The sequence below is a fragment of the Rousettus aegyptiacus genome, unplaced genomic scaffold (assembly GCF_014176215.1).
Source record: "Rousettus aegyptiacus isolate mRouAeg1 unplaced genomic scaffold, mRouAeg1.p scaffold_m13_p_11, whole genome shotgun sequence".
NCBI lineage: Eukaryota > Metazoa > Chordata > Mammalia > Chiroptera > Pteropodidae > Rousettus > Rousettus aegyptiacus.
Window position 1 is genome coordinate 81,179,788 of NW_023416286.1, and position 24,135 is coordinate 81,203,922.

At 33.0% G+C, this 24,135-nt stretch overlaps 1 non-coding gene across 1 annotated transcript; it reads right to left on the bottom strand.

Moving 5' to 3' along the window:
* Window positions 1-22,815: 22,815 nt before the first annotated feature.
* On the bottom strand, window positions 22,816-22,934 carry LOC118609628. Its single transcript, XR_004953476.1, has one exon. It is a non-coding gene; the product is annotated as a 5S ribosomal RNA (ribosomal RNA).
* Between the last annotated feature and the right edge of the window lie 1,201 nt (window positions 22,935-24,135).

Genomic DNA, 24,135 nt, shown 5'->3' on the forward strand with positions numbered 1-24,135 from the left:
CAAGCAACATACCAGACACAGAGTTCAAAACTCTGGTTGTAAGGATGCTCAATGAACTTAGGGGAAAAAAATATGAGCTCAATGAGAATTTTAATAAACAGATAGTAAACATAAAAAAGGACATAGAAAGAAGCCATAAAAAGAATCAGTCAGAAATAAAGAATACAATAATTGAAATAAAGAATACACTAAAAGGAAACAGCAGTAGATTGGATGAAGCAGAAGATGAAATCAGAGATTTGAAAGATAAGGTAATAGTAACCAGTCAATCAGAACAGCAAAAAGAAATAAAGAATTAAAAAAAAAAATAAAGATAATTTAAGGGAACTCATGGACGACATCGAGCATAGCAACATTCATATCAGAAAAGTACCAGAAGGTGAAGAGAGAAAGCAAGGGATTAAGAACCTAGTCGAAGATATAATGACTGAAAACTTCCCTAACCTGGTGAAGGAAATAGATGTATAAGTCCAGGAAGTGCAGAGATTCCTAAACAAGGTGAACCCAAGCAGCCCCACGCTAAGACACATCACAATTAAGATGGCAAAGGTTAAAGACAAAGAGAGTCCTAAAAACAGGAGGAGAAAGGCAGCGAGGGCTCTCCCATTAGAATGACAGCCAATTGCTCAACAAAAACTTTGCAGGCCAGAAGGGATCAACACGAAATATTCAAAGTGATGAAAAACAAAGACTTACAACAAAGACTACTCTACCTAGCAAGTCTATCAATTAAAATTGAAAATGAGATAAAGAGCTTCCCAGACATGAAAAAGGTAAAAGAATTCACCACCAATAAACCAGTATTATAAGAAATGTTGAAGAATCTTCTTTAAGAAGAAGAAGGGCAAGAAAAAAATAACATAAATCCGATTAATAAAATGACAATAATTATGTAACTATCAATAACCACTTTAAATGCAAATGGAATAAATGCCTCAATCAAAAAACATAGGGTAGCTGAATGGATAAGAAAACAAGACCCATAAACATGCTATCTATGAGAGATGCTCTTCAGATTAAAAGACACACATTGAAAGTAAAACAATGGAAAAAGATATTTCATGCAAATGGAAATGAAGAAAATCTGGGGTAGCAATACTTATATCAGACAAAATAGACTTTAAAGCATGGGCTATAATAAGAGACATAGGACATTGGATAATGACAGAGGGGGATCAATCCAAAAAAAGGATATAACCCTAATAAACATTTATGCACCCAACACAGGAGCACCTAATTATTTAAAGCAAATATTGACGGACATAAAGAGAGACTGATAGCAATGTAGAGACTTTAATACCCCATTAACACCAGACAAATAATCTCAACAAAAAAGCAGCAGCCTAAATGATACATTAGATCAGAATGATTTAATTGTTATTCTTAGAGCTTTTCACCCTAAAGCAGCAGAATATACATTCTTCTAAAGTTCACATGAAACATTTTCCAATGTTAGGCCACAAAAGAAGTTTCGGTAAATTTAAGAAGACTAAAATTATATCATGTGTCTTCTCCGACCATGATGGTATAAAACTAGATATCAATTATAAGAAAAAAACTGAAAAATACATGAATATATGGAAGCTAAATAGTATGCTACTAAACAATGAATGGGTTAATAATAACATCAAGAAAGAAATCAGGATAAATGAAAATGAAAGCACAACATCTCAAAATTTATGGAACACAGTGAAAATAGTCCTAACAGGGAAAGTCATAGCAATACAGGCCTAAATCAAGACACAAAAAAAGCATCTCAAATGAAAAAAAATCAACCTTACACATAAAAGGAATTCGAAAAAGAAGAGCAAATAAATCCCAACATGAGTAGAAGGAAATAATAAAATCAGAGCTGAAATCAATGAAATAGTCTAAAAATACAGTACAAACAATTAATAAAACTAAGAACTGGTTCTTTTAAAAGGTAAACAAAATTGATAAAACTTTAACCAAACTCATCAAGAAAAGAAGAGAGAGGACCCAAATAAATAAAATCAGACGTGAAAAAGAAGTAACAAATGACTCCACAAAAATATAAAAGATTGTAAGGAAATACTATAAAAAATTATATGCAACAAATTGGGGAATCAGGTAGAAATGTTCCTAGAAACATATAATTTCCCAAGACTGAGTTAAGAAGAAACAGAAAATCTGAGCCAACCAATTATTACTAATGAAGTCAAATCAATAATCGAAACCTCCCAAGAAACAAAAGTTACAGACTGGATAGGTGAATTTTACCAAACATTCAAGAAGAATTAACACCCCTTCTTCTCAAACTATTTCAAAAAATCCAAGAGGAAGAAAGGTTTCCAAGCTCATTTCATCCTTACCCTGATTCCAAAACCAGACAAAGACATTATGAAAAAATAAAATTATAGGCTGATATTACTGATGAACAAAGATTTTAAAAGATTCTAAACAAAACAAGAACAAACTGAATTCAGCAATACATTAAAAATATCATGCATCATGATCAAGTTGGATTTATTCCTGGGCTACAAGGTTGATTCAATATCCCGAAATCAATTAATGTGATACACCACATTAACAAATTGAAAGATAAAAATTATATGATCATATCAATTGATGCAGAAAAAGCACTTGACAAAAATCCAGTATCCATTTATGATAAAAACTCTCAAGAAAGTGGAAATAGAGGGAACATACATCAACATCATACTCAATGGGGAAAGCTAAAAACGTTTTCTTAATGTTAGGAACAAGACAAATATGTCCATTTTAAAAGAGTTTTATTCAAGGTAGTATTGGAAATCCTAGCTGGAGCAATCAGTCAAGAAAGAGAAATATAAAGGCAATCACATCGGAAAGGAAGAAGTAAAACTGTCCTTATTTGCAGATGACATGATATTATATTTAAAAAACCGTAAAGATTCCACCAAAAAGCAGTTAGAACTGATAAATGAATTTAGTAAGGTAGCAGGATACAAAATTAATATTCAGAAATCAGTTGCAATTTTATACAGCAATAATGAACTTTTGGAAAGAGAAATTTTTTAAAAATTCCATTTGCGATTGCAATAAAATAGCTAGGGATAAATTAAACCAAGATGGTAAAAGACCTGTAATCAGAATATTATAAGTAACTAAAGAAAGAAATTAAAGGAGATACAGATAATTGGAAGCATATACAGTGTTCATGGATAAGTATAATTAACATTGTTAAAATGGATGTATTACCCAAAGCAATCTATAGATTCAATGCAATCCCTACCAAAATATCAATGGCATTTTTCACAGAACTGGAACAAATAATCCTAAAATTTATATGGTACTCTAAAAAATCCAGAATCGCCATAGCAATCTTGAGAAAGAAGAAAGTTAGAGGTATCACACTACCTGGTATTAAACTATACTGAAAGGCTATTGTAATCAAAGCAGCATGGTACTGGCCTAAAAACGAACACATATGTGAATGAAAAGAACAGAGTGACCAGAAATAAATCCAGACCTATATGGCCCTTTAATCTATGACAAATGAGGCAAAAATATACAATGGGGTAAAGACAGTCTATCCAATAAATGGTGTTAGAAAACCTGGAGAGATAGATGCAAAAAAAATAAATAAATAAATAAACTGAAATACTTTCTTACACCATATACAAGAATAAACTCAAAATATATTAAAGACTTAAATGTAAAAGCCAAAACCATAAAACTTTTTAGGAGAAAACATAGGCAATAAATTATCTGACATTATTCTTAGTAATATTTTTTTTCTGATATGTTTCCTCAGGCAAGGAAACAAAGAAAAAACAAACCAATGAGACTAAATTAAACTAAAAGTTTTCACACAGCAAAGAAAATCATCAACAAAACAAAAAGACAACCTACTGAATAGGAGATATTTGCCAATGAAACATCTGATAAGGGGTTAATATTCAACATTTATAAAGAACATATAAAACTTAAAAACAAACAAACAGAAAAAAAAAAACAACCCAATTAAAAAATGGTCAAAAGATCTCAATAGGCATTTCTCCAAAGAGGACATACAGATGGCCAATAGACACGTGAAAAGATGCTTAATGTCACTAATCATCAGAGAAATGCAAATGAAAACCACAATGAGATATCATCTCATACCTGTCAGAATGGCTATCATCAATAAATCTAAAAACAAGTGTTGGTGAGGATGTAAAGGGAACCCTCGTTCACTGTCAGTGTGATTGCACATATGCATAGCTATTATGAAAGACATTTTTGAGGTTCCTCAAAAACTTAAAAATAGAACTACTTTATGACCAAGCAATTCCACTTCTGTGTATTTATCTGAAGAATATCAAAACACTAATTGGAAAGATTTATGCACCCCTATGTTCACTGCAGCATTATTTACAATAGACAAGATATGGAAGCAACCTAAGAGACCATTAATAAACAATTGGATATTACGTGGCCATAAAAAATAAAATTTACTATATGCAACAATATAAATGAACCTAGAGGGTATTATTCTAAAATGAAATAAATCAGACAGAGAAAGACAAATATCATGTGATTTTGCTTAAATGTGCAATCTAAGGAACAAAACAAATGAATAAACAAAACAAAAAAACAGATGCAGAGAACAAAGTGGTGATTGTCAAATGGGAATAGGTTGTGGGGCGAGGTGAAAAAGATGGAGGAATTAGGAGGTAAAAATTGTTAGTTACAAAACAGTCATAGGAATGTAAAGTACAGCATAGGAGAAATAGTCAATAATATTATAATAACTATTGTAATAACTATGCACAGTGCCAGGTGGGTACTAAACAAATTAGGAAGATCACTTCATAAATTATATAAATGTCTAACCACTATGCTGAAACTAATATAAAGTTGACTGTCAATTCTAATTGAACAATAAAAATTTTAAAAAATAATAAAATAAAAATTAATTAAATTTTAAAAATCACATGGAACATTCACAAAGAGAGACCACATTCAGAGCCATAAATATACCTAACTAATATAGAAGGATGATAATCATATTAAATATGTTTTCTAACCACAGTGGGATTAAAACAGAAATCAATTACAAAAAGAGATCTGGGAAATCCCCAAATATTTGGAGAGTAAACAACACATAAGTTAATAGAACACATATCAAAAAAAATCTCAGAAAATTTTTTAAATATTTTGAAACAATATAAATGAACATAATTTTATCAGAATTTATGAAACTTAGCAAAAAAAACAATGCATAGAGAAAATTTTATCAATTTAAATGCTTACATTGAGAATACTGCAAATTTTAAAATCATGATTCCAGGCTTGCACCTTTGGAAACTAAAGTAAGAATGTTTTAAGCTGAAGACAAATAACGGAAAATAAATAATAAAAAATAAATCTAAAATTAACATAATATTGTATGTTTCTGGTCACTGAAAAATAAACTAAAAAAAGAAAAATGAATTATGAGAAAATGTACAGCAAAAATTAATGAAACTGAAAATAGTAAAACATGTAGGCTATCGGTGAAACCAAAACCTGATTCTTTCATAAGAACAATAATCTTCTAGCTGGCTTAATGTAGAAAAAAAAAAAAATTAGTTATCAAGATCAGTAATGAATAAGGAGTTAACACTCCTGATTCCACAGACACTAAAATACTAAAACACTTTTGTAAAGAAATACTATGCCCGCAGAAATGATACACAGATAATATAAATTAATTCCTTTAAAGAAACAAATTTAAAAACTCGTATAAGGAAAAACAGATAATCTTACAAGGCTTACACGTATACAGTCACATGTCACACATTTGATGTTTTGGTCAACAACATTTTGAATCACATATAGAGTGGTCCCATAAGATTATAATGGAGCTGAAGATTCTGTAAGAAATGGAAAGATATTTTCTTTAGGAGAAATTTTTTTTTTTCTCTCTCTCTCTCTGATGAGAGCTGTATCTGTAGGCCTTGGCAATAGATTCCCTCTCACTCACAACACCTCAATTTTGAGTGCACAGATTACAGCCCAATCAGTCCGCCACTGACCTGTTTGACACAGTGGAGCCCGAACCCCCAGTGCTACATACCCAGAGGGCATGAGAGCCTCCCTAGAACTAGAATGGTGATCTTCAGAGTGCATTGCTGTAAATTCTTGTTGAGGACCCCAGATGCTGTACAAGGACATAGGTCCACAGGAGCAATCTTAACAAGCATTAACTGTCATTACCACTTTAGTAAATGCTATAGTAGTATGGAGCCAGCCTGTCCCTGCGCTTTGGAGATATTTTCATGTGGCAATCCTGTAAAGCCTAAGTGTCCTTTCTCCCTTCAATGCAAGGTCAGTGAGACCTCTTTGTTCCAGACAGGGTCAAGAGAACCAAAAACAAGTTCCAAAGTTGAATATTGAGTCCTCAGTTCTACATCCTCTCCATGCTAAACGCCATTTTTTATGAATACCACAAAGTTCTTTAATCTGACCACTGCTCTAACATGTAATAGCTAAAACCACATTATGACTGTCCCCTGTTTTCCTTTATCTATCCATCTTGATTTCTTACTCCTACGGATCCTCAGGCCACCTTTAATTCCTTCCTGACATTCACTATCAGGGTTACTTATGCCTTACCCACCCAGTTTCTCCTCAATATTTATAAGCAATCTAGCCCCCAGCCTGGTGATGGAGCAGTATTGACAGCTTCGGTGTTCTATTTCTATCCTTGTTGAAAGGAAACAGGAGGAGGGTTTGTAGGACAGTGTTTCTAAAGCCTGCAGTGGTGTATAGTAACGTCCTAGAACTTCAGAGTCACTCACAACTTATTCAGTGACACACAGAGCAATTTCCAAGCTTGCAAGTTCCATTTATGGTAAGTACCCTATATAATAGAATCATTTTTTTTTTTTAAAAAAACCTTTTATACTATAGTTTTATTGTACTTCTCTATGTTTAGATACATGAATACCAGTGTGTTACAATTGCCTACAGCATTTAGTACAGTAACATGCTGTACAGGATTATAGCCTAGGAGCAATAGGCCATATCATATTAGCCTAGGTATGTAGTAAACTATATGTAGTAGGCTTAAATGTATATTGCTAGGTGAAAGAAGTTCATTTGAAAAATGACATACTGTATGGTTCCTATTACATGGCATTTTGGAATGGACAAAATTAAACGAATAGTAAAAAGATTAGTGGTTTTCAGGGAGAGAAGAAATGGAGGTGAGGAGGTAAGGACTGAATAGATAAATCGAAGAGAGTTTTTAGGTGGTAAAATTATTATCTATGTTACTGAAATGCTGGATACATGACACTATGCATTTGCTAGGGCCATTGAACTTCACACCATAAAGAGTGAATCTTAATGTATGCAATTTTTTTTAAAAAATTAAGAGATAAGGGAATCCCAGGATTGAACGAGATTGAAACAAAACAATCTAACTGTATGAAAAATGTATGAAACAATCTTACTGAAAGGGAAATATTGCTTCCCTAAGTAATTTTGGAAATGCGTAGAGGCTATAAGACTAAGCCAAAATGAACTGCACACAAGCTTTGCATTCTAGCTTATAAAGCTGTTTTGTATAGGGGTACAAGTCAGGTTAACGATTCTGATGCTGCTGTTATTCATGCATGCTGGAAGGAAACAATTAAACTTTTGAATAATAAATGCTAGGATCCAGGGTACTCACAGTTGGAATGGAAGGTAAGCAAGAAAAAAGAAGGCTAGAATGATGCATGTGGTAATGGATTAATTTTGGAGTCACCCATATAAGCTCATCTCTGGCTTAATATAGATACATCTCATTAAATGGAAAAATAATTATGTATGTGTATATACATAATTTAATATACTCACATGTATTCCTTTATCTGTCAGCTAAAAAGGTCTAGAAGAAACACTGTCCCAGTAGCAAAAATTACACCTGTTATCCAGATCTTGGTTTCATGATTTTCCAAAAAAAGAAGCCAGTTAATGAATAAATGGGTGATTCTGTGACTGAGACAAGAAATATGTGACAAGTCTTAAGAAGTTTCTAGTGCCACTAAATAAGGACTTACTAAAAAAACAAATCATATTGATGAAAGTAAGTTAAAGATATACAGGAAACAATGAAATGAGCTCTCAATGGCTAAAGGTAGAATGAATAGAGCAACAGAAGAATGGAATGTTAGATTTCAATGGTAACTATGCAATAAATATCCATAGATCTAGACTTAAGTCAGGAAAGAAGGAATAGAAGAAGGAACCAAGAAAGGAAGGACGAGAACAAGAAAAAAAGGTAGGAAGAAAAATGGAAAGGAAGGAAGGAAAGGAAGAAAGAGAGGGAGGGAAACACAAAAATACTCCCCCACCACCACCACACAGAACGATATCATTGTCTTAGAAACCTACTCATAGTTGAAGGGTAAAATATTCTGCGAATGGATACAAAGAAAGAAAAGAAACTAAATATTCTTATTTGCTAGTACAAAGGCCTAGAGAAAGGAGCAAGAACACCCTGCCTGGGGTAAAGTGAAAAATATCTGATTAAAGCATTAGCAAATATTGCTGATAGAATAGAACTAGATAATGGGGTACACTAAAATGATATAAAGACTGCTCTTTAATATAATTTATTTTTCTCTACTTGTGTACCATTAAGAACATGTAATAGAACTTTTATTTCTGCCTAATAACATTAACATTTTTAAATGTTTAAGTAATTAATATAAAATTATTTTTAAATGCGTTGAAGTAGATTAAATGATGTGCACCTTGCTATCTATACCAATATATATATATATATATATATATATATATATATATATATATATATATATATATATTTTTTTTTTTGTTGTTTACAGAATGGGAAGAAAATACAGCAAATTCTTAAACTAGCATGGACCTGGATGAAGAACTCAGGTAGCATAATGAGTGATAGCAGGCATTACATCCTGTTTAAACATCCAGTGACCAGAATATTTTGTTGATTATTTTATTTGATTTTTTCCTCCTTTGCAATGATACTTTGATGGTGTTTCTTCATTCTTAAACCTCAGTTGAACTCCTTGAACATATCCCTCCTATACTACATTTTTTAAAAACACATTTTCCAGTTTTGATTCTTAGAGCTTCGTACTGATATTTGAGTACCAGTTTTTTTGTTTGTTTGTTTGTTTTGTTTTTCTGAACCGTAGTAACTTGCCTATGATATCTGGTACTGAATACTTTATCAGTTTTTGTCACCCTGTTCCTGTTATGACCCACTATTCAGTCTTCAATCATGTCTCTTCTAACATAATTGAATATGTGAGTGTAGGGGTAAATGATAGACAAATCTCAATGTGTTCTGAAGCTTAAAAGGTTTGAACAAGATTTGTTAGTGAGGCCTGGAAAAAGAGAATATTCTGCAAGTTTCGGATATACAACAGTCAATAACAGTGTACAGTTTGAGGAGTTTTGCAGACACAATGGATAATTGAAATTAAGTCTATTGAGGAAGAAATTTGTCACAATACAGTGCATTCAATAATGTCTGGCACTTTAAATGTAGATAAATGATCATAAGTAGAAAGTTTTGGAATCTATTATTATGTCCAGGATATCTGTTTGGTCATTTGTAAAATTAGTTAAACTGCTTCTTTCTTTTTTTTTCTTTTTCTTTTTTCAGGATGTACCCATTAGTGGGGAGATAGAAGCCAATGCCAAAAGTTTAATGCCCCACTTCTCCTTTCTCAAAATACCAATGTCCTACTTCTTCCTGTATGCATAATCTTAGTTAGTTTTGTGTAGAACAATATTTACATGGAATATTAGACATCAATAATAATGTCTTTTGGAAGCACAAATGCTTAAATGCCTCCCCTAGTAGTGAATTGCCAAATGGAATGATGGACCATGTTAAGTCAGGCCCACAATTAGATATTTTAAATACAAAAATACAAAAAAGTATTTTTAACAATGTCTCCTAAATCATTGTCCCACATTAAATGACATACGGGGAAAATTATTAAAATCCAGCTTATCTAATATATGAATATAAAAAATACAGTTTACTGTTCACCTTAAAATAGTTATGGTAATATCGTAATTAATGGCTTTTACAATTTAAAATGTAAACATTACTAAAGTCTTAAATCACTAGTGTAAGAATGAGAAAAATTTACCTAGTTATATATAGTTTTATATTTTTACAAGTGTATATTCCAATTGTTTCATATTTTAGCTAGCAAAACCACAGTAAATCATTTCAGCAAATAAGTAAAATTTTTTCAATGCTATTTATTAAAAAATATAAAACTATATAATGGTTATATTTTTTCTGTAATGTAATGTTTTTCTTTTTTTTTTTTTATTTATACCTTCAAGATAAGCTTCTATTTTCAGACTCTTATAAAGGTAAGCAATGTTGAGAACAAATATTTGTGTGAAATTTGACCTAAACGACTGCAAAATATCTAGGTACAATTAAAAACTAAATATTATTTTAGAGTCATCCTTTACTTTATATAATTCAATTTCTAAATTCAGTAATTTTCTTTTTCCAGAAAATTTTAAAATTTTCCATCTACCTTATAACTCTAATGAAGACTTATTTGCCTAGCACTGGACTATTTATTTTTACACAGATGGCTTCACTTAATCTTTTAGCTATTTAATGAAGTATAACCATTTTCCCATTTTATAGATGAGGAATACCAGGCTAGAGAAATTATATATAATTTTTCCAATGTCAGATGTCTAATAAGTGATATGTAATGAAGAAAAAAATAACATTCCCTCTATCCTTCTGAGTCCTAAGCTGAGTTCTCTATAATAAAAGATTAACAAAACCAACAAAAGTTTATTACCATGTTTTCTTCACATATCTCTGGAAGATATCCAGGGAAAAATAAGGAATTCCCCAGGGTGGCTAGAATTCAGACTTAAATACCATCTTAATAGGGAAATGGGAAAGAGAATGTAGGCCTCTTATGGAAGAATAAATTATTTTTAGGAAAGATGAATGGTCCCTTAATATTACAGATAGGAGATGTGATAGTTTGTGTAAGAGTTTGTTTGGAGGTGGTATCACTTCTAGTCTCCTCTCCTTGTAATAAGAGTTAATTTTCTCTGGTGATGAAACTCCAGGGAGGGGACTTAAAGCAATTCAGTTCCTTCTGGAGGATCTGTCTTCAGGCAGATAAGGGAAGTACAGAGAAAGCCTCTCCATGAATTTGTCGTTTCTCAAGTGCTTATTTGAAAAGCTCAAAATAGTCGATATATCAAAGTGGCATATTTTGGGGTGGCATGTCATGAACTTGTACAGTCATATTTGGGGGTGATATATTTTGCTACCCTTGGGCAATCCTAGAGATTTTGATTATCCAAACATGCTCTTGAACACTGTATTATATCTCTCTGTCATCCTTATTCTTCATGCTCGATTGGTTGAGAAACTCATTCATTCATTCTTTCATTTATATGTCCATTGGTTCATCCATGAAAGTTGAATAAATTTACTGGTAGTCCTGAAATTTCAGTTGAGCATCCCATTGGTCAAGTTTGGCACACAGATATGTTTGATTTGGCATGGAAACTTGTTTTGTTTTAATTGAGTCAACTAGAAATATTAAAAATTTGGAGAAATCCAAATTCCTTGTTTCTCCTTGAAAATTCAGAAAATACAGAAAATTGAGCCTGAAATTATACATAACAACAAACAACTGAAGCTCAAGGACTCTTTCAATGAGACATGCCACAGTCCTGATCTTTTCTTATGGAAACTTTGGTATTTGTGTATGTTTTAGTGGCAGCTTAGATTACATGCTCACCAATACTTGAAAATTAACAATTTTATTAGGAACATGGAGGGATTTAGCTACTTTTTGTGGATTTCAGTAAACTCTAGTATATATAAAAGAAAAAAGAAACATCACAGTCTTGCATTAGTCTTTTCAATCTAGTGCCTACATCCATGATTGCTGGGTGTCAGATGATTCCATGTCATGATAGATTTTAAAAGTTAACTTTTTCAAGCTATAATCAGTGTTCAAATTCAAGGAGTCAGTAAGAATAAGAAAATATATTATTAGCAGCTCAGAAGATTTATCAAAATAGAATAAACCTGAATTCTTCATTCCACTAAAATATTTTCTGTTGTAATCTCTGCCTTAGAAAGAAATAGACCTCTATATCTTCAAGCCCTATCTATATTAAGGCATCATCCATTAGGATGCAGCTTGAGGCAGGGACCAGATTAGCCAGGCATCTCCATCTCAGTCTACTGTTTCAAAACAAAGGCCACAGAAGTAGCCAATCATTAGTCAAGCTCTAGGCACAGTTTAGAGACTTACTTCTAAGACAAAGAACAATGTTCAGATTCAAAATGCTTTCCTATTACTCAACATGAACAACAAAAAAAATGTGTGGTTTGGGTTGCTACATTATATTATGCCCAGAGATTTAAAACACAATTTGTCTATTATTCTAACAAAATTTATGGCCATAGAAATCCCAGTCCTGGCATTAAGTGTCTTATACAAATATGCAACCATTGAGGCAGCCTCAGAAAGCACTGAAACCTTTAGTGCTGATATCTTCCTATTAGGCAGAACCAAGTTTGTCCAAACTGACTGACAAAGAATTTACTACGTGACCAATGGAGCAAATTGTTACTTACTTGACTCAGGGTAAGCCTGACAAAATAATAAAACTAGTGGCAACTATATGTTTTTTCCTATATTTTTCAGCCTAGGTTTTGTGCAGAAACAAACATCCTAGGAATCTCAGTGGCTTCAGTGATATTAGAGAATGAAGCAAGAGAAAAATTTGAGACAGAAAAATAGGTAAAAAAAAATATTTTTTAAAAAATGCCATCAATAGAAGTAAATTGACAATATTTTCCTTTAAATTTTTAGTAAGAGAAACAATAAAATACACATAGTAATTTTTCCAAGTAAAAAAAAAACAAGAATTGGGAATGCAGTATAGAATGAATGATGGTTAATATTCGGTGTCATCTTGACTAGGCGAAGGGATGCCCAGGTAGTCAGTAAAATGTAATCTCTGGGTGTGACTGTGAGGGTGTTTCCAAGTAAGATTAGTATTTGAATCAGCAGGCTGCGTAAAGATCAGCGCTCACCAACAAAAAAGTGGGCAGTATCATCCCATCGGTCAAGGCCCCAAATAGAACACAAAGGTGAATTCCTGCTTTTTTTTGAGCTGGGACAATCATCCCCTCCTGCCTTGGGGGTAGCAGGGCTCCTGGGTCTCAAGGCTTCAGACACTCAGATTTACACCAGTAGCTCCCCTTTCTCAAGCTTTGGGCCTGGGGTTGGGCACTGACCCATTGGCTTCCCTGGTTCTCAGGCCTTTGGATTTGGACTGAATCATATCACCAACCTTGGCGATTCTCCAGTTTACAAAAGGCAGATTATGGGACTTCACCTTCGTGACTGCATGAGCCAATTTTTATAATAAATCTTCTCTTACGTGTGTGTGTGTGTGTGTGTGTGTGTGTGTGTGTGTGTGTGTGTACCCTACTGGTTTATTTTTTCTGAAAATATTAATCAAATAGTCACAGGAAAAAATATAAAATCACAAGTATGATAAATAAAATCAATTAAAAGTATATAGCAGGGGATCCCACCCTGAGGGTCAAGGAGAACTTCTCTGATTAAATGGCATCCAATCTGAGTCAGAAATTTTTAAGAGCAGGAAAGTATTTAATTTAAGGTGCAGTGGTCATATGTGCAAAGGGAATGAGATGAGAAAGAGCACGGCACCATGAAATAAATGATAGTTCTACTATAGAAAAGGGAATTTTAATTGCCTAACAAAACTCTACCCACTTGCAAGCTCTTTAAAAGATATCTCTATGGAAGTTAAAGTATATGCAATTTAGAGTAAAAGCAGTGGGCTAAGATATTAAGAAAAACATAGTTACATATTTGAATTGGATTTATAGAACCATATATTAGACTTCTCAGGAAGAGTGGTGTTTTGAGAGGGACTGTTGAACTAAGAGTCAGTGGGGTTCTAGGGAACTGAACAAGGAATCATAGGCCGGTTTTCATTCACTTTTTTAAAAAATAAAATGACTGAGAAAAAATAGTCACTGAAGACAGTGGATTAAAAAGCAATGTCTACAATTAATTTTATAATATTAAAAATAAGACCAACTACTAAATCTATATAACACAAACATTCTTCACTACTTCCATCTGCATCACCCCTTAGTTTTCATAGCATCCTACTTGGTGATCGCACATCCACTCTCTTCTTCTTACCGTTTAATGTCCACATGAGGGATTTAGTTAAGTTATAAGACAGATCACATCACTCTTAAGCAAAATCCTCCAACTGCCTCCTATATAACTCAGAAGAAAGCTCACGGTCCACAGTGTCCTACATGACGTGCCTTCCTCACTCATTTTCAGATATCATGTTTATATCTGAAGTCCCCCCATCCCTAAGACCTCTACACTCAAGGTTCCCTCTGTATTCAATATACTTTCTCCAACTATATGCTTGGACCACTATCCACTTCATTCATGTCTCTGCTAAAATGATACATATAAAAATAGATTTTTCACAATAACCCTGCCTAAAATAGCAATCCCATTACTTTTAATTATCTTTTTTCTAGCCATTATCTTTATAGTTATGTGTCTACTTTTTGTTCACTGTCTGATCTCCACTGTTAGAATGTATGTTTATGGGAGCAGGAACTGTGTTTACTTCAATGCTGCATCCTCAGTATGGAGAAAATTGCCTAGGATGTTATAGGCACCGAGTACGTGTTATAGGCATTTAGTGCTAAATGGATGAATATAAATAAACCGACTGAAGAGAGTTTGTTACCTATTAAGAAATATTAAGCCTCATAAATAACATGTGTTTTTATTAAGATAATCCTGGTTTACTATTGGTAAAATGTCAATTTTCTGAATTATTCTTTGCATACATGCCATCTCAAAGGAGTTTGGTTTGGTCTTCTGAATCTCTGATGTTAAAGCTTAGATGAATATGGAAGGACTTTGCCATGGAAAAGCTATGAAGTGTGAGCTGCTGTGGAAAGGTATGAATATGATGAATTATGCTCCAAAGCTAAAAATGAGTTGAGAAATTTTTCTTTGTTTTAATGCTACGTACACCTTTTCTTTCCCCTCCATTAGTGTGAATAATTGAGAATTAGATATATATTTAATCATTTTTGCTCATGCTTTTCTGAATTCTAACAATTGAAAAATCATGTAATTGCCATATGCTTAAGTTAATTCTGGATCTCACCATTAAACATGTTTGAAAAATTATATCCAAGTGGCATATATTGTGATGAAGATTTAAAAATAAAAACTGTACATTAAGATTTTCTTATGAGAAATCATAAGGTAAAATTCAGATATAAAACAGAAGAAACTATGATGAGTTTCAGCATTTTAGTTTAAGAAACAAATAAGTACATGCATACTAATAGTGTCATAAATGCAACCTTGTTTTTTGAATCTAGATTTATAAATTGTAGAATCACTTTGTCATAGTCAATTTTTGTTCTTAGTTACATGCGAAGACATTTCATTGCATTACTTTTCCAATATTGAGCATGTTAATTGATACCGCTTATGAATATTTTGAAGAAAACGCAAATATAAATTATATATTTCTGAAAGTTCCTAACCAATGTTAATTCACATATATGCGTACATATTTATATACATTGAGATTATAACTACACCTATGTGATAATTTACTAAATAACCAACTTAAAAAGAAAATTAAGGAAGAAGCAATGTGTAGAATGAATGGCGTGTATAGTCCTCAACTAACACATCTAATGAACAATCTATATCTCTCCGGTTCAAGTAAAGGAAATACTGTAGTCTCTCTTTTTCCATGGAGGATCCTTTCTAAGATCCCAGTGGAACCATGGATAATACCAAATCCTGTACATAGTGTTTTTTTCTTATAATACATATGTATGATAAAGTTGAAATTATTCCTGTACTTTGGGGCCATTATTAAATATCACAAGCACTGTGATAGTGTGACAGTCAATCTGACAACTGAGATCACTACCAAGAGACTAATAAGTGGTAGCATATGTAGGGCCGATCCACATCCAGGGCTGAACGGAGTGGGACAGAGTCAAACAGCCTGCTATTTCATCACACTACTCAGAACAGCATGCAATTTAAAACTTATGAATTATTTATTTCTAAAATTTTTATTTCAGATTTTCATTTATTCACACTAATGGAAGAAAAATGAATATTTTCAGACCACAGTTCACCATGAAACCACAAAACGAGAAACCACAGATAAAGGGGAAATAATGTGGTCATATGTGGGAAGTATGTTCATGATATTTAAATATACTGCATTCATCATGAACAAAACTATTATTTGAAATATATACATATATATATGTATATATATAAATAAATTAAGTGTGCTGTTACCAAAATTATTTTTTAACTTTTCTCTGAAAATGATGAGTTAATAATCAATGTTACTTTGCATACAGATTACATCAGTCTTTATAAATGAATATATACAATGCTAAATTTGTCTTAAGGACTGACCTTGTGGTTGATTAGCAATCTATGTTCTAGGCATCTTCATTCCCTCATATTTACCTCAGAGATTCTTTCATCACTGAACAGTATTTTTATTTTCGTCTTTTTGGTATGTGTTTATCTTTGCTGCATTACGTGTTCATCTGATGCTACACTCCTTGAATAATGGCTACTGGAAAAGCATATTAAATTGAAAGTAGTACAGGGTTCACTACAAACTGCTTTGTAGAGGAGAAAATAATCCAACCTATATTCTGTTCACTTGTGAGTCCAAGATAAAAATATAGAAAATACAGCATAAATCTCTCTTAAACCTTATGTTAGTCTGGGTTCTCCAGAGACACCGCGTGCGCGCACGTGCGCGCACACACACACACACACACACACACACACACAAACACACACATACACACATACAATATATAATAAAGAATTGGGATCATGTGATTAAGAAGGTCGAGAGGTTCCAAGATCTTATTTGGCAGGCTGAAGACCAAGGAGGACAAATAGTGTTCCAGTCTGAATCCAAGTTCGAAGGCAGGAGATGACTAATGTCTCATTTCAAAGACAGTCAGGCAGAGAAAGAGAATTATTTTTGACTAATAGTGCCTTTGATTCTATTCAGGCCTACAACTGATTGGGTGCAGCCTACCAACATTTGGAAGAGCAATCTTCATTCCTCAGCCTAAGGACTCAAATGTGAATCTCATATAGAAACACCCTCACAGAAACACCCAGAAAGTGCCAGTCAATTTGACACATAAAATTAACCTTTACTTAGCTTCACAGCTAATTTGTACACTGAAGAAGTCAATATCTTCAGGGATGCCAAAGTCCAAATGTTTAACATGAAAAGAGAAGTTCTACCATTTTCATTTAAAATTAAACAGCACATTTTTTCTAAAGTCTTTATCTTTAAAATTAAAATTTCTATATTATTAAAAAATAAGAAAAGATATAGATAGAAAGCTGGTTTACTTCACAGTTGTGTTTAGACTGGAAATGTATATCATTTTTACACTGATGGAATTATTTTTGAAAATAAATGTGAAAAACATGTTATTCATAGTATGCAGTAGGATTAAATTAATTTAATTATCATGTTATATAATAAGTTCCAAACTGACCTTTAGAAATACTTTATAAAAGACATTATTTAATAAAATTGAAGTTCATACCGTACATGTGCTCATTTTGCTGTAATTATTAAATGTCAACAAGACAAAAACTGGAGATTCTATTTTGGATTTTGCAACTGGAAGACTATCGTAATCTAAACATGCCCATTCTAAGTAGAATAATGCAGGCAGGTGGAGACATTAAAATTTAAAAGAAAATTCACTCTGAACAGTTATGGTGCATCACCTAAAGAAAACGAAAGATAACTCTACAGTAGGAACATTGGAAATAGAGTCCTAAAGAACTTAAATTATGAGTTCCAAGAGTGGAAGTGTGCGCGAACCACTGTATGGCAAGGGGAATATGTGTCCAGAACAAAATAAGGATAGTTTCTCCTGAACTCATATACCACGGTGGAAGATATAAGGAGTAGTGGCAGAAAAAAAAAAAAAAAAAGACTGGATTCATTTTGAGGTGACTGAATTAAACTAGAGGTAATCAATTGTCTTAACATTCCAGATTGTTCTCTCATTCTACTAATATTGCTCAAACCTCTTGCCAAGTCCTCTTTATCGCACTTTATACAGAATGCATATGGTCTCTTTCATTTTTGCTATACTCCCCCATAATAATCAAAAACAAATAATTATTTACTTGATATGAAGAATTGTGATGTGTGATTTTATTCCATTATTAGCTGATGGTACAGATTTTAATATGTAATTTAACAATTCAATGCATTTTTGAGACAAATATAAACTTAGAAAAAAATTTGTCTTTAAAGAATAATTAAAGTAATTTCGTATATCTCATTTTACCTGAAATTGATAATGAATCATTGATGGAAAAATATGTAAAGCCAATGAAAATACAATTATTTAAGTACTTATGAAGAGTTATGCTATCAATTTTTCAATTATAAGATGTGTTTACAACATGCTGATTAATTCAGTGGAATCTGGCTCAGATACATACTGCAAATTTTCTAAGAATCTGTAAACAAAGTTTGTTAGTATAAGACAAGGCAAAAAATTGGATAACCTACTGGGACAAAGCAAGGATTAGGGCTGTCTTAAAATCCTAATTATTGTTATAAGAGAGTAAATGCAAAGTCAGGAATTTCACAGCTGGTACTAAAAGAGAAGGTAGAAAAAAATGCTAATAGGTACAATGAAATAATAAATGAAGTCGAGGGAGGAAAAATGTGAGAAACATTTTCATGAGATGATATGAAAAAAGAAAGAAATGTTTATTCTTGTTATTTTCGACATGATAGTAAGTGTAGAAGATTGATGGAATATATTCAAAAATGCTTGAAGAAAGTTCAGAGACATAAAACCCTTTATGAAGAACAATGTCAATGGATCGGGCAGTGATGAGGAGAAGCATAAGGCTAAAACAGCAGAAAAGATTCTTGAAAAGGAATTTATTACACACATCAATTTATTAAACATATCGACTTAATGCAAAGAAGATCTCTTTAAGTGTTGGCTGGAGGGTCGGAGTGATAGGTTATTTCAAAATAAAAAGAATTATATTGAAATGTAGCGTTTTCTCTATGATACATATCTTGTATATCATCTATTTGTCATCATTTAATACCCAGATACATGACTGAACTCTATCACCACAAAATCTCATCTTTAAGATTCCCATAAAGAATTACTTTAAGATAATTAATTAAGTGTAGAAAAGCAGGAGCTCAGGATATAGATTAAGGTTAGAATTTCTGACTCCAACATTTACCTGCTTTGTGAATTAAGCAAGCTTTTGAACTCTCTAAATTACTATTCTGTCGCATGTTAATAGAGCCGGTACCACTAACTTACAAATCTATAATATTTGGCAGAGTTCATATATGTATAGAAAATACAGGTTAGGGTTGTTGTGAGAATCAAATGATAATAACATATGTAAAGTACATATAAAAAGACTTAGCACTGTATTTGTTTGCTATTTTTATGCTATTCCATGACCTCAATATCGCTTTGACATATATACATATATATAATAGAAGTTTTTGTTTCGTTTTGTTTTCTGTCGAGAACCCTTAAATTTGGAAGCTTAGTAAATAATAGGTAAAGTGAGTTAATTTAAGTAGTATACAGTTATAAATGTTCAGTTATAGCATTTGCCTTTTGCTACACCATTTAATGATTTTTTAATATGCGAATTTATGAAATGCATAAAGGTTATTTTGTTACATGTACTTAACCTTTGCTTTTGTCTAAAGTCACTTTACCCTCACACAGCTTTCCTACTTACATTTTATCAAAATCTGCTATTTTCATTATGGCATACATGACTATCCTTCCAAGTAAAGCAGCCAAGTGTGAGAAAAGGCTAAAGAGCTCCCACAGTTATGACACCCTGTAGTCACTGTGGACTACAAACATTTTTAAAACCAGTGTCCTAGATCTGTAATTCCAATAGATAGTTGATAATAAATTCATCTGGGACTCTTTAAAAAAAAATGAAAAACAGATTAGCAGGCATCTTCCTTGGAGATGCTGAATATCTAACACTGAGAGAGAGAATTCATAGCTCTATAAAGCTCCCTAGGTGATTCTTATCATTAGCTAAATTTGGAAAACTGGCTTAAGCCACACCATTGGTTCACATTTGTATCTTTCTATGTTTTAGGGAGGAATAAAATGATCCTTTGTCTCACTGTGTCAAAACAAAATTTTGTACGTGTTAAATATATAATTCTTATTCAAATACATACAAGCACATGCAAAAGCTCTGTTTAACTCAATGAAGACACTGTCAGGATGATAATGGAGTTCAAAAAAATTGCGGAAGAAGAAAGCCCAAAGTAAAATTGCTAAATTAGATGCAATTTGGCTGATGTCCTATAGAAGAATAAACCCATCAGTTTTTGGATTGTCTTGTCTTCTAAATAGAAATTAGTTACATCTTTAAAAGCCTGAAAGTCCTTTTTTATCTTTTCAATTTGTTTCTCATTATATGTAAGTTTCCAAGGTTGTAAAGTGGCAAAATATCTGGAACCTATTTAATTGTAAGTAGTGTGTCAGTTATGTTTTCCTTAGAGAAGGAAATGATCCTTCAGTGGACCTCTGATGCCTCAGTGATATTGAAAGACTTGATGTTTTGCTTCATTTCTAAAGCTTGAGTAATTTTTCTTAACAAGCAAGGTTACATAAATCATATATTTGCTTTTATTTTTCTTTACATTTCCTTATTCAGATTTTTTTTTTCAACTCAAGTAGTAATGTATAGCCTCGCAAGTTGAGAAAGATTTTTTTTTTTTTTCCTTTAAGAGGTTTGGCTCTGGGACAAAAATGTGAGCTGAAAACTGATTGTCTTGAGTGGCTATACCTAACCCAAACAAAATTGAAGTGATACAGAACTGAGGAAGTTTATCATGGGTAAATCTCAAATTAAAGAATGAAGTAGTTTTAAGTAAATTATCTTTACTCTAAAGATATAATTAATTGACTATTTCATAGCAATACACACTTTCACGCGCACTTTTTTTGTGAAGAAGTGATGGTTACTGCAAAATCATCTTAACTAAAGCCATTATTTCAGTCAGTCACATAATGATTCTCAGATATCATGAATTGATTTCAACTATTTTATTTAAACTATCCTACTTGATAATATTTTTAAAAATATATAAATATTCTGTTCTCTTGGTAAAATCATGAATATTGATAGTAAAATAATGGTCATATGCTTCTCAAAATATTACAAAAGCTGGTTATAAACTTCCTTTTAATATAATTCAATGCATACCATTAATTCATATCTTTTTAGGTATAGAAAAATGTCAATAAGACAACATTTAATAACCTTCAAAAATGAGAAACTAAAACATCCTACTCCCAATAAATGTAAGCATTGGGTTCAAAAGAAAGTCACATATTGCATATGTATATGAATCTAACAGAATACCACAATAAATTATATGAAGTAGTTAAAAAAATACCAAATATTTTACATAATTGTCATATTTATACTCACCTATTTACCCCCTTTTAATTTTCCTGAAATATCATGAGATAATAGAAAATCTATCTATCTATCTATCTATCTATCTATCTATCATCTATCATCTATCATCTATCTATATTGGTCTCTTCCTCTGTTTCTTGACCTAGTGCTCCTAAAATCCTTGCAATTTCCTCAGTGATAAGAACATTAGAAAAATCTTTTGCTGCAATGTTTAGTCTTTGAACCTGGTTCCTAACACAGAGCCCCCTAAGTCCCTTGAAACTTCCTGGGTGATAGCAGTGTGTTTTGTTCTAATGTGATTCTTTGTGGATTCTTGGATGGGGGCTGGTCACGAGAAGTATCAAGCCATGATTAGAAGCTTGGAATTGTCAGTCTGCCTCTCATTCTCCAGAGAGAGCAGAAGGATTAGAAATGGAGGTAATGACTGATCACATATACATGGTGAAGCCTCCATAAAAATCTCTGAATTAAGAGGTTCAGACAGCTTCTGGGTCAGTGACTACATGGAAGCATAAGGAGAGTAGTGGCCTGAGGGGCAGGGAAGTGCCACACCCCTTTCTACATACTTTGCCCTCCATATTTTTTTACATCTTAATGTTCACCTGTATCTTTTATCATATCACTTTACTGGTAAACAGTAAGCAGACTATTTTTCTTACATTTGTGAGCCGCTCAAGAAAATTGATTGAAACCAAGGAAGGTGGTTGTGAAAACTTTCAATTTACAGCAGATGGGTCAGAAGCACAGGTAACAACCAGGACTTGTGATTGGCATCTGAAGTGAAGCGGGGGCAGACTTGCAGGACTGAACCCTTAACCTGTGGGATCTGATGCTATCTCCCGGTAGACAGTGTTAGAATTGAGTTAAATTGAAAGACGCTCCGCTGATGTTATAGCATTGCTCAGTGTAGGAAAAACTCCCACATACCTGGTGTCAAAAGTGTTATGAGAGTGGTAGTCGGGTGAGGAAAGAAAACACACAAGAGAAGTGCAATTTTCTAAACAGATATCTTATTCTATAATGTCAGGTAAGGAGAGACTTTAAAAGACATTTGGCACTGACGTATGTTTATAGTATGAAATACCTACATTTCAAAATTATATACATATATTTTAATTTTGTTTATTTATTTATTTATTGGCAAGGCTACCCTTGGCTGACTTCACAGATTGCAAGTACCTTGTCAGTTTATAATCCCTTATTTTTTATTTTTTTATGCCTATAGCACCTGGTCTTCCTAAGTGGTCTCCCATCCAAGTACTAACCAGGCCCGAACCTGCTTAGCTTCCGAGATCAGATGGGATCGGGCCTGTTCAGGGTGGCATGGCCATAGAAAATTAGACATTTTTAAATAGAAATACGTGTGTGTGTGTGTGTGTGTGTGTGTGTGTGTGTGTGTGTGTGTATTATATAACACACATAGATATATGTATATATTTCATAAAATATAAGCAATTTTTTTCTAAGAGATAACATAAAATATACCAAACCCAATGTTATTTATGTGACATCTGAATACATTTACTTTGTTTCATATTTTCTTATATGTTTATTATTCAGATTTCAACCATTACTTTTTGTGTCAGTAACTCTGCTGTTACACTCCTCTTTTCAGATGCTATTTCTAATGTGTCATGATGTAGAGAGAAAGCAAGAAAACTAAAGTGTTAAATCAAGCTATATTCAGAGATTGCCAAGGCCGCCAAGGAGACAGCCATTGCCCTGACCTAAATTCAGGAACAACTGGATTCCGTAGCAGGCATAGTACTTCAGACTTGAAGAGCCTTGGATCTTCTGACAGCAGGGCAAGGGGGATATGTGTCTATCTCAAAGAAGAATGTGGTTTCTATGTCAACCAATCAGGACATGTTTCCACATCTATCCGCAACATCCTTAAATCTGCAGACAAGATAGAACACCTTGGCACAGGTACTCTTACTGGAAACTGGCAATTGTGGTTACAATCCCTTTTCCCACTGTCTGTTTTTCCTTTAATCTTACTTTTTATTCTCCTTCTCCTAGGACCATCCCTCCTAAATCAACTTGTTTAATTTGTTTCTTCCAGGGTCCAGGCAATTTATGTTTGGATGGTCCTCCAAGGGAGCTATCACTGCTCAAGTCAACAGATCCTATACCATACTGTGGAAACTTAGATGGACATCAGCAAACTTCGCTCCCGGTTGACAGAGAGCAAGTACAGGGAACCAGTCCTCCACCTTCAGCCCTTCTCAGCCTGAAGAAGCTAGAGAGGTCATTGCCCCAAAAAGACTATGATTTGGGTTTCTAATACTTGAGGTGGGGAATGTTAGGTAGGTAGGTAGATATGAACACCTGGGGAATGAAGGCCCCATCTAAAGACCTCCCGTAGGACCTTCCTAGAACACTCATTTAAACGTTATAAATCATCCCTACATCTTGAGGCACAAAAGAGTGAAGAGCAATAAAATAGCCACTGGTTTGGTCTGGCCAAAAGTGCTTGCACAGTTAGCACTAATCTTCCTGTAAACTTAGTCTCATAATATTATCTATATGCCCA